This window comes from Thermobia domestica, chromosome 6 (genome assembly GCF_964235325.1).
Source record: "Thermobia domestica chromosome 6, izTheDome1.hap1.1, whole genome shotgun sequence".
Taxonomy (NCBI): Eukaryota; Metazoa; Arthropoda; class Insecta; order Zygentoma; family Lepismatidae; genus Thermobia; species Thermobia domestica.
The window spans coordinates 1,583,054-1,593,517 of NC_137459.1; positions in this window are offsets into that span (position 1 = coordinate 1,583,054).

A 10,464-nucleotide genomic window follows, 5' to 3' on the forward strand; every position below is an offset into this window, starting at 1 on the left:
GCCACGTATGTACCCAGCACATAAGAAAATGGACATATGTCTTCGCGTCGTACGGAACTTCCATATCTTATTGACCCTCATAACATTGCTCAAAAACTTTAAAGCCCTGCACAATGTTTTGTCTTTTGTCTTCTGTCAAAAGTTTCTGGACTGGTTTAGTGATATATTTCTCGTGTGCAAAACCTCAACAATGATTATGTGTACATTCGTTTTGTCAAGTCCTACGCGGTTTGTGATCAGTCGAATACTTAACCACCGTCTCAGTTCAACACAATACGCACACGATGCACACTATCCACGGTTCCATTTGTGGACAAAAGTCCTGCTCAGAGTTTGTCTTCCATACAATTTCAACCGTATTTGAAGCATTATTGTAGTCTCAAAACCACGGCTTTTGACAAGATTTCACTCTCAAACAATTGCTGGCTCATGACCAAAGTCCGCAAAGCCGATTTTCCTAGTGCTACACACAATTTGACGGAATAAAACCTCGTAGAAGTCCGATGCTAAGTGGCTCTTCTAACTCTTGTTCCCGTGTGGAAAAATTCCGTCAGTAAATATTTGGTCATTTGACACTACAATATTTGAAGAAAATCCAAAATATATGAGCCACTTTGATTTGTTGATTTCATATGGAATGGCCCATAAGCATTTTGATATTTTTTTGTATATCTTCGAATAATATAAATATAATAAATTATAGCCATAAATTAAGTTTATGTCTCTTTAGCAACTTTCCACAAACGTTTCGTCTGCGATATTCCACTCCTGAGGCAAAGCATTCCACTTCTCAAGCGGAGCAGTTCCGAGACCTGTAAGAGTTTGGAGGGGTAAGATCCTCACCAAAACCTCTCAAATGAATTATGATGTCGAAATTCTAAGATCATATTGTCCATGAAATCCGACGAATAGCCTTTCAGTCCAAAAAAAAAAATCCACTAACTGTGCCCGATGTTAACTTACTTGAACATGTACCAGAATTGTGCTCTTACGGTTTCCGAAAGAAAGTTGATACTTGGTTCAATGTGCACCTGTAGGTTGTAATGGAGCATTGCTGTAGAATATAGAGTGACGTTCGACCTGATGACGATCCTGTCAGACATCGTGATGCCATCGCTTCGTTAGTGGCTCATTTCTTGGATGTAGGAAAGATTATTACAGGTCTCAGCCTCTCTCAACACACAATGAAAGTGTTTACACAGACTGAAATGCGGTTCAGCACCGTACGGGACCACTACGCACTATTGTGGGTTTCCTTGCACACAGTCTCTGCATCACCTGTATTGCTCTTGTTCGTGATTGGAGGATAAGGGAATTTATGCCGCTCTGCTTATTGCATAGAGTAATGCCCCATTGAACGGCCAATAAAGGTTTGCCTCGAATTGGACGTACCAGCGGAAGCCAAAAATTTCTAAACAATGTGGATAGCATTCATGTTGTCATGCCGACGAGCTGTTGATGTTTAATATTTCCAGTCTCATGCGTTCTTTATCGTGGACACCCTTTCTCTGGTTCTCTTATTTCTTTGCTTTCAACTGGAAATGTTGTCACATCCTGAAGATTAATTGTGAAGATACTATGAAGCAAATTGCAACTTCACTTGGGACAATCATGTTTGCAAATGCCCAGCACTGGTATCCAAACAGTAAGGCAAATATATCCATCTACACAACAGTACACTGTCTGCAACATGGTCAATGTTAAAACACTTCCTGTTTCATTCAACTTATTCATATCTATTCGATGGTACTGAACTTGGATGTTCTTGGTGGGACTCTATTTTAAACTTTCGCTACAGTTGTGTTACATATTTTAACACAAACTCACAAGACATCCGTATTTATGATATCCTCTATAGCGTAGACAGAACTAACTAATGCCACCAGACGCCGAAAATTTAAATTAACCACAGCTGCAACACTTTCACGTCTTGTAGTTAGTTCTCGTACAATAGAGAAGCATAATTCTTATTCTACTTATTCATTTGTAGACTTTAGTTCACTCTAGCATGAAATTAGTCTAAGGTCTGAAATACAAGGGCTGACAATAATGTAATGGGAATTGTTGAAAAAAAAAAACAACTTTACTTACATTTCTAACTAACCACACTGTGATTACCTTAAAAGTTTATCCCCTTGTGCCTGCAGACACTTACTCCATTGGCGTTTCCATTGTTAGTAGCACCCCTGGAAATCATCTTTTGGAATGCCTGCCAAAGCCCTGTTACAACTGTTTGAAGGTCTGTTTCTGCTTCAAAATGTTGTCCTTTGATAACTGCTTACACCTTTGGGAACATAAAAAAAAATAATACGGGGCGATGCCCGGTGAATAAGGAGGGTAGATAGCACTGTAATGGAATTTGATGCCAAATGCTGCCGAACAGACAATGCAGTATGGGCTTTTGCATTATCGTGATGGTGGATCCACATATTAGCAATCTTGACGAATATGAAGGACGTGTTTTCGAAGCCTTTCGAGAATTTCTATATAGAAATGTTGATTAACTGTCTGCTACAGGTAATCACTCTTTATGGAAAATTCCCCTGGAGTCAAGAAAGCACACACGCATGCAGTTCACCTTGGGCTTTGACATGCGGTCTTTGGTTGTGGCGAATCTTTCGAACACCATTCCGCACTTTGACGTTTCGTTTCGAGGTCATATTGAAAACACCAACTTTCATCACCAGTGATAATTCTGTTCAGTAAATCCGGGTTAGGTTCCACTTGGTCCAACAAATCAGCCCCCCCCCCACTCCTCCGGTCATCTTTTTGTTGCTGTGTGAGATTCTTTGGAACCAGTTTGGCACACACTTTTCACATTCGCAAATTTTCAGTTAATATCACACGCACTGTTTCTCGAATCATGTTCAGTTCATTCGCAATCATTTTCACAATTAATCGTCTATGCCCTCGCACAAGTTCCCTCACCCTGTCTGTGTTCTCTCCCGTTCGTGTTGTTATAGATCGCCTACTGAATTGTTCACCTTCGATTTTTGTTGTGCCTTCCGCAAGTATTTGGTACCAACGATACACATGTGCCATTCATAACACTTCATTTCCAAATGCCTATTGAAGCTTCCGGTACGTTACCGCGGCAGTCTCTCCAAGACATAGAAGGAGAGTGCATAGAGCTGCTCAATGATACGTGCTTCCATTGTTGTGACGGGAGTCCAACACACGAAAACACTTTTCAAACTCTAACTCCACAATGAATAATACTTCGTGAGTGCTGTAATAGTGGAGCAGGCCCAAACACACACGCTGGCGACGGTTTCAGTCTGCAGGGTTCCCAGCATCAGCTGAGAAAACGTTATCGTCGGACCTCGTATATACTTCTAGCTCAAAGCTATTTATTGTCTATCTTACTGTTACTTAGTTCCATCTCATAACCTACAACTCTTACTAATAACACTATATTATTATCATTATTATTCGATGAAACTCATATTCTTCTTAAGGCTTCTAAATTTATAATGAAATGACCTATATAAAGTCATGGCTCTTAAAGTGTTTCCTTTCTAGAGATTTTAGGTGCGCAAGATGGTTTAGGCCAGCCTTGGTCATTTCTATAATTTCTCCTTATTTTCATAATTATTAAATACAGCGTATAACAGTAACGTAACATGCAGATTTTCATTTCCATATGGAACAGCATTATTCGATCTTGCGCGCTATTATAACTTTATAAAAAGTTGCTAAAGATGAAACAGTGCGTCAGTAAAACTGCATATATATATATATATATATATATATATATATATATATATATATATGTGTGTGTGTGTGTGTGTGTAAAAAAGAAATATAACTACTGTAAATTCTGAATGTAGCCCATGTCCTTCAAATTCTCTAGAAGCTATTAGTGCCGGAAGTACTGGCAGAAATATGTCATAACTGACGTGTCAATTATTGTCAGAAACGTAGTAAAGTTCTCGTGTTTAATGTTCAAGTGATATTGCATTAGTTGCATTCTACAGTCAGTTTTTGTTATATTGCTGAGGAAACTAAACGAAGTCACTATAGCAAAATAATAATTAGGCTCTAGTCGCGTTTTCTTTTAGGAGCTACATCAGTGTTTGCAACTACTTGTACGGTTAAAATCTTTAATGATAATTTTGAATATGTTCTACAAAGAATTTATTATAGTTACAAATCCTTTACCTCGAAAATGTCCTTGTCTTTCAGTTCCTCTCTCCTAATTTCTATTAACTGATCCTCTTTAATCTTAAGCAAACGTTGTCCTCTGGGTTTTACCAACCTAAAATCCTACCACAATGTCCACGGAATTTACTTCACGTAAGATAGATAGAGACAATCCGTTTAAGATTCATTCTTCGCATTCTGGGTATTAATTTACTTCACTGTGTCCAATCTTGGTTCTAATTGGACTCACCTCAAACAGCACTTCGATTGACTGAACTACTTGCAGATTTTATCTTTGTTTTTCGTTTTTCTCTCCTAATTTTCATCTTCCGATCAACTTTAATTTAAACCAATATTACTTACCAACCAAAAACACAAACTACAATGTTTACGGAATCTACATAAACGTGAGGGAGGAAGAGACAAGCTAGGTCAGATTGTTTCCTTGCAATCTTGGAGTTTCGAATTTTTGCTCAATCTTAATCCAGACACAGAAGCACATTGTTACAAAGAAAAACAAACGTGACTGGACAGGTCGAAAACTAATGCATTTCCATTGTCTTCTTTGGTTTCAAAGGTATGTTTCACTACAATTCTTACCAGAGAGCAGTCCGTCACGGATGGTTTCCATGTGACAATGCTGAAAAGCCTGAATCCAAGAGTCAACTGATTGAGACGAAAATTTTTCTCAAATTAGATGCTTACTAAGCCACGCTTGTTTCGTTTCCCACGAATTCGCTGGTCGGAATATATGAAAATAGGAATATTTCTCTATGTTTTAGGGAAGCTCCTACATTTCGACGTCGGTCATCATATTGTTCAAAAACTTGTTGTCTGTATAAACGCTCTCCACAAGTTTTACATTTTGGTCTTCAGTCAAAACTTTCGAGACAGGATTAGCGATACTTCTCTCGTCTGTAAACTCGGAGCAATGGTTATGTGCACATTTCTTTTATCAATTCCTACGCCGTCAGCTATCACTCGAATACTTAGCCACCGGTCTGAGTTCAACACATTACACAGACGTTGCATACTATCCTCGGTACTGCTAATGAACGGGGTCCGGTTTGCAATTCTGCTTGCACATATTTTCGACGTTTTTGAAACACTATTGTAATCTCCAAACAGTAGTTTTTGATAGGTTTTCATTTTTGGACACTTGCTCACTCCAAGAAGGGGCATTTCTCAAATTAAATGCTCACTAAGTCACACCTCCTTTGATGTCAATGCGTATATACTTGACACATAAGAAAATGGTCATATGTCTCTGGGTTGTAAGGAGACTCCCACATTTCGTCGCCTCTCATCACATTGTTTAAGAAAATAGAGGCACTTTTAACGCGCTGACAAGATTTTGCATTTGGTATTCTGTCAAACTTTCAAGACGGGTTTAGCGATATTTTTGGTCTCCTAAACCTCACCAATGACTATTTGCATATTCGTTTCGTTAAGTAATAAGTGGTTTGCGTTCCATTCGAACACTTAACCGACGTCTAAGTACAACGTATTACGCACACATTAAACATTATTCTCGGTTCCACTTGTTGACAATAGTCCTGCCTGGGGTTCGTCTTCCATACAATTTTGACTGTCTTTCAAGCGCTATTGTAGTCTCGAAACAGCAGTTTAACAACCTATCACACTCGAGTAATTGCTGGCTCATGGACAACGTCTCCAAAGCTGATTACCTTAATGCTGCACACAATTTGATAGCATACAAACTCGTAGGGGACTGTTGCTAAGTATGGTTCGTTGCTCATTTTCCACTGGGGAACGGAAAGGTTCCTTCATTACAGATTTAGTCATTTGCACTTGACAGTTTTAAATAAACATTTTAGTCTTTATTCAATTTTCCATCTCTTTGATGGATGTAAATATAAGAAAGACTGGGCACAAACTGAATTAATGTCTCTTTAGCAACTTCACACCAAACCTTTCCTTTGTTATATTCCACCTTTGAGGCAAAGCATTCCACTTCTCAAGCAAAACAGTTTTGAGGCCTGTAAGAGTTTGGAGGGAAAGATGACGAAGAGTAATTATCCTTACCAAAATGCTCTCAAATATTCAAGGGTTGAGATTTTAAGACCGTGCAGTCCAATAAATTATTTTGTAACAATTGTAAATTCTGTATGTAGCTCATGTCCTTCAAACTAACTAGGAGAAATTAATGCCGTAAGTACTGTCAGAAATGTGTCAAGCTTGAAATATCAATTATCGTCAGAAACGTAGTGGCGATCTGGTGTTAATGTTGAAGTGCTATTGAATTAGTTGCACTCTACAGTCAGATGTTGTTATATTGTTGAGGAAGGTAAACGTAGTCAGTATAGCAAAATGATAATTAGGCTCTAGTCGCTTTTTCTTTTAGGAGCTACATCAGTGTTTGCAACTACTTGTACGGTTAAAACCTATAATGATAATTTTTGAATATGTGCTACAAAGAACTGATTCTACCTTAAACACTTTCCCCTTGAAAATGTCCTTGTCTTTTAGTTCCTCTCTCCTAATTTCTATTATCTGATCCTTTTTGATCTTAAACAAACATTACCCTCTGTTTCTTACCAACCTCAAACCCTATCACAATGTTCACGGAATTTACTTAACGTGAGATAAAGAAAAGCTATTTGACATTCATTCTTCGCATTCTGGGCACTAGTTTACTTCACTGTATCGAATCTTGTTTCTAATTGGACTTAACTCCAACAATAATTTATTTTAATTGATGAGACTTATTCCCGCTTTTATTCTCATAATATGATGTGTTCTGTTCTACGTTCTATCATCTGATCACCTATGTTCTTAAACCAGCGTTGTCTTATTTTTCTTTTTATTAAAATAATACGGTATGTCAGTGTTCCCGAAGTCATGCAATGTCAGACCATGGTTGATATAGATAGGACCTCCAATAGATAAACCGAGATCTTTACAGTATAAATTTCTTTTGACCTTCCTTTGTTTAATAAACCTATCCTTGTCAGAACGCTTAACAAATTTTAGGATGATACCTGGATTTGGCTGATTAGGTGATTTTTTTAATCTATGACAAACATCGATCATATTCTCGGTTACATCAATATTAAGTGCACCGCCAACCATTTTGACTATGTCATTAACATCTTCGTTAGGTAGGAGGGGAACCCCATGAATTTCAACTGTGTTTCTCCTATTTATTGATCTATTTCGTCTAATTCAACTTTTAATTTATCAATTTGTTTCTTTAACAGTAAATTTTCGTTTTTCAGAACAACGATGTCGGACTTGAATTTATTCAGTTCTTCAGTTTGACTTCTAATGAGGTTAAAGTTTTCGTCTAACTTTTCGTGTACTAAATTTAATGATTTGCCTTACTCTTCTTCAAGTTTTTTATTGCTACCCTTAATATCGTTTATTTCATTTTTAATGCTTAGTAATAATTGATACATTTGAGTTAAAGTGGGGATTTGTTCACTCACTTCAGGTGGATTACCACTAACCAATGATTTTCGTCGCACTCTACTACAATCTTCACAACGCCTTCTAATGACTTTCAGAAATTTAACATCATCCTCCTTCATATTAACACAAGTCCCATGAAATAGATTATTGCATTCCCCACATTGTATTTTTAAATTAGTATCTTGCCTAGATATAGACTTGGAACACTTACCACAAATCCCCATTATGTATATTTGAAGACGGAAAAAAACTTAGATATTTCAAACGCTGGCACCGACAGAAGTAGATTTCACAGTAAAATTACACCTTTGAGCGCGATCGTAAACGGTAATTAACCTTGGCCATTGCGGTGCACTACACTGACGATTCACCACTGGAAACAAAGAAGACGGTCTGCACCTGCAGAAAATAGCGTAAGTAAGCCTATAATCGCTCAAATGAGAAACACACTTCCACCCCACACTGTTTTTATCTTACTGGTAAGTACACTAGCGCCATTCTAATTCGTTCTAAAGTTATTCCGGGAGTTCGCATATTGATTACATTTGTAATAAAGTTTACTGCTCCAAGAATTGAGGACACACCAGCTAAGTGAAGGGAGAAAACAGAACGATCAACAGAGGCCCCAGCATGAGCAATGGCTCTGGAGAGAGGGCGGTATACAGTTCATCCAGATCCCTCACAACTTTCTACAATTCTTCCAGTTAATAGTAGGGTTAATGAGGGGGTAGCAGCCAAAATCTTATGTTATTTAGACGAGGGAATGCTGTATCAGGCGCCCCTAGTATTAGGGGCACCAATCAACTACCAAATCCTCCAATTATAATTGGCATAACTATGAAGAAATTTATAATGAAAGCATGGGCAGTGACAATTACGTTGTAAATTTGGTCATCACCAATTAAGTTACCAGGCCGACCAAGTTTTGCTCGAATAAGGAGACTTAGGGATGTACCTAGTATTCCTGTTCAGGCCCGAAAGATCAAATATATTGTACCAATGTCTTTATGATTTGTAGAAAATAATCATCGTTGCAAGTGGAAGTAAATAGGGTGGCCGAAGTATTAGGTGATAGATTGTAAATCTATTTATGGTGTAGTAAACCTCCTATCAGGTTTTATAGTCAATGTTTATGATGTCGGACTGCAATTTTGGAGTAGTAGTTAATATACTAAGACCTAAAAGGTTGCCTTTTATTTATAGCTTTGAAGGCCATTAGTTTTTACTTTACTTCGTCATACCGAATCTTTTTTCTAACTTGCCTACAAACAACAAGTCAGGAGTCAACGCTACTTCACATTTTCATCGTTATATTCAGGGTTTTATATCTCTAAAACACGGAGCTTATCACAGTGTTCACGGAGCTTATTTAAAAGTGAGTAAAAACAAACCTGACACAAGTGGTTGATTAACAATCTCGGTTCTTTTCTACTCAAGCATATGGAATCTTGGTTTTAACTTGACTCACCTCCAACAGCATTTCGATTGACTGAAGTACTTCCTGCAATTATCCATGTCAGTCAGCCTTTTCTACGCAGATGCTTTCTACGTGGAAATGCTTAAAAGACCTAAGCAAATAATCATCAAAATTTCAATTGAATTGGAAACTGCATCAACCTACTCCGCGATCAAAGACTAATTTCATCGGAACATATAACAACGGGTATGCCTCTCGGTCTTACTAAAACGCGCCGGTCATTTCGCAGATAATAAAAAAGTACGTATTCGCTTCTTTTATGCGAACTTTCTCTGTACACTGTTTCGTTATAATCCTGCGTATGTTAATTATTTCTGACTTACTTTTATTAGACATTTTGACATTTCGTGATCTAAGTTTGGAAGAGCTTGTGACCCACACAACCGTTCGTGAAGAAAAGTATGAAAATATCCCCTTAATATTTGTATACTATATTTGCGTACTTTCAATTGACTCGATTTACTACTTCCTGCGCCTTTGGTGTCTATTTTCAAACTTGTAGGTTGGGTTCTGTCCGCAAGAACCGTCTAGAAACCAAAAATAAACACGTATTCCCTTATTTTATGTGTATTCTCTCCGTACGCAATTTCATAACAATCCTTCATGTACTTTAGGATTAGAAATTAGATTGTTAGCCTGTTTGGAATCAATAGGTATGTTAGCCCTTCTTATTTGAGGTATGACGTCCCAGAATGATCGTTCTAGCTGGGAAACTGGAGAAGAAGAAAGGAATGTTAAAGGAAGGAAGCGGTCTTGGTTCATTATGGTAGGTACCATCCCGGCATTTACCTACTGTGAATGAGGAAAACCCCAGAAAACCCCACTCAAGATAGGTGATTTCATGCACTTTAGGTACCGGTACTTCTGAACTACTGTTTTTATATATTTCGTGGACACATATTTGGAGGGACCTATGCCCCATCTAGTGTTATAAAAGTTCCGAAAACTTTTCAACGATCTGCGAAAAAGCTTTTTCTGTTACTTCTTCTTTTACTCGGAGAGACTGGAAAATTTAAAAAAAAAAGTTTTATTTGAATGCAATTTCACTCAATATACACTGCCTTTAAGGAACTTTAAAATTTATGTTTCGAATTCGACACTATGATGAATGTAATGGTACTGGACAATAATAATGAAATTGAATAAAGAAGGAAAACGCCGTTTACTTCGAAAAGCGTATTGAGATAATTCAAACTAAAGTTTGGGTGTATCTAACTTCACCCTTTTCTCTCAAATTTCAATTTCGATTCAAAATCCAAACCAATCGTTGGTTTTTCATTTGTTATTGATTATTTTGAAGAAAACGTTGCTTGTTTCGAGAATTATAAAGAGATATCTCCTGTATTTAGCTCGAATTGTACGTAGACGGTCATTTGCATACTTCATTATTTCGTCAATCATAACATCACGGG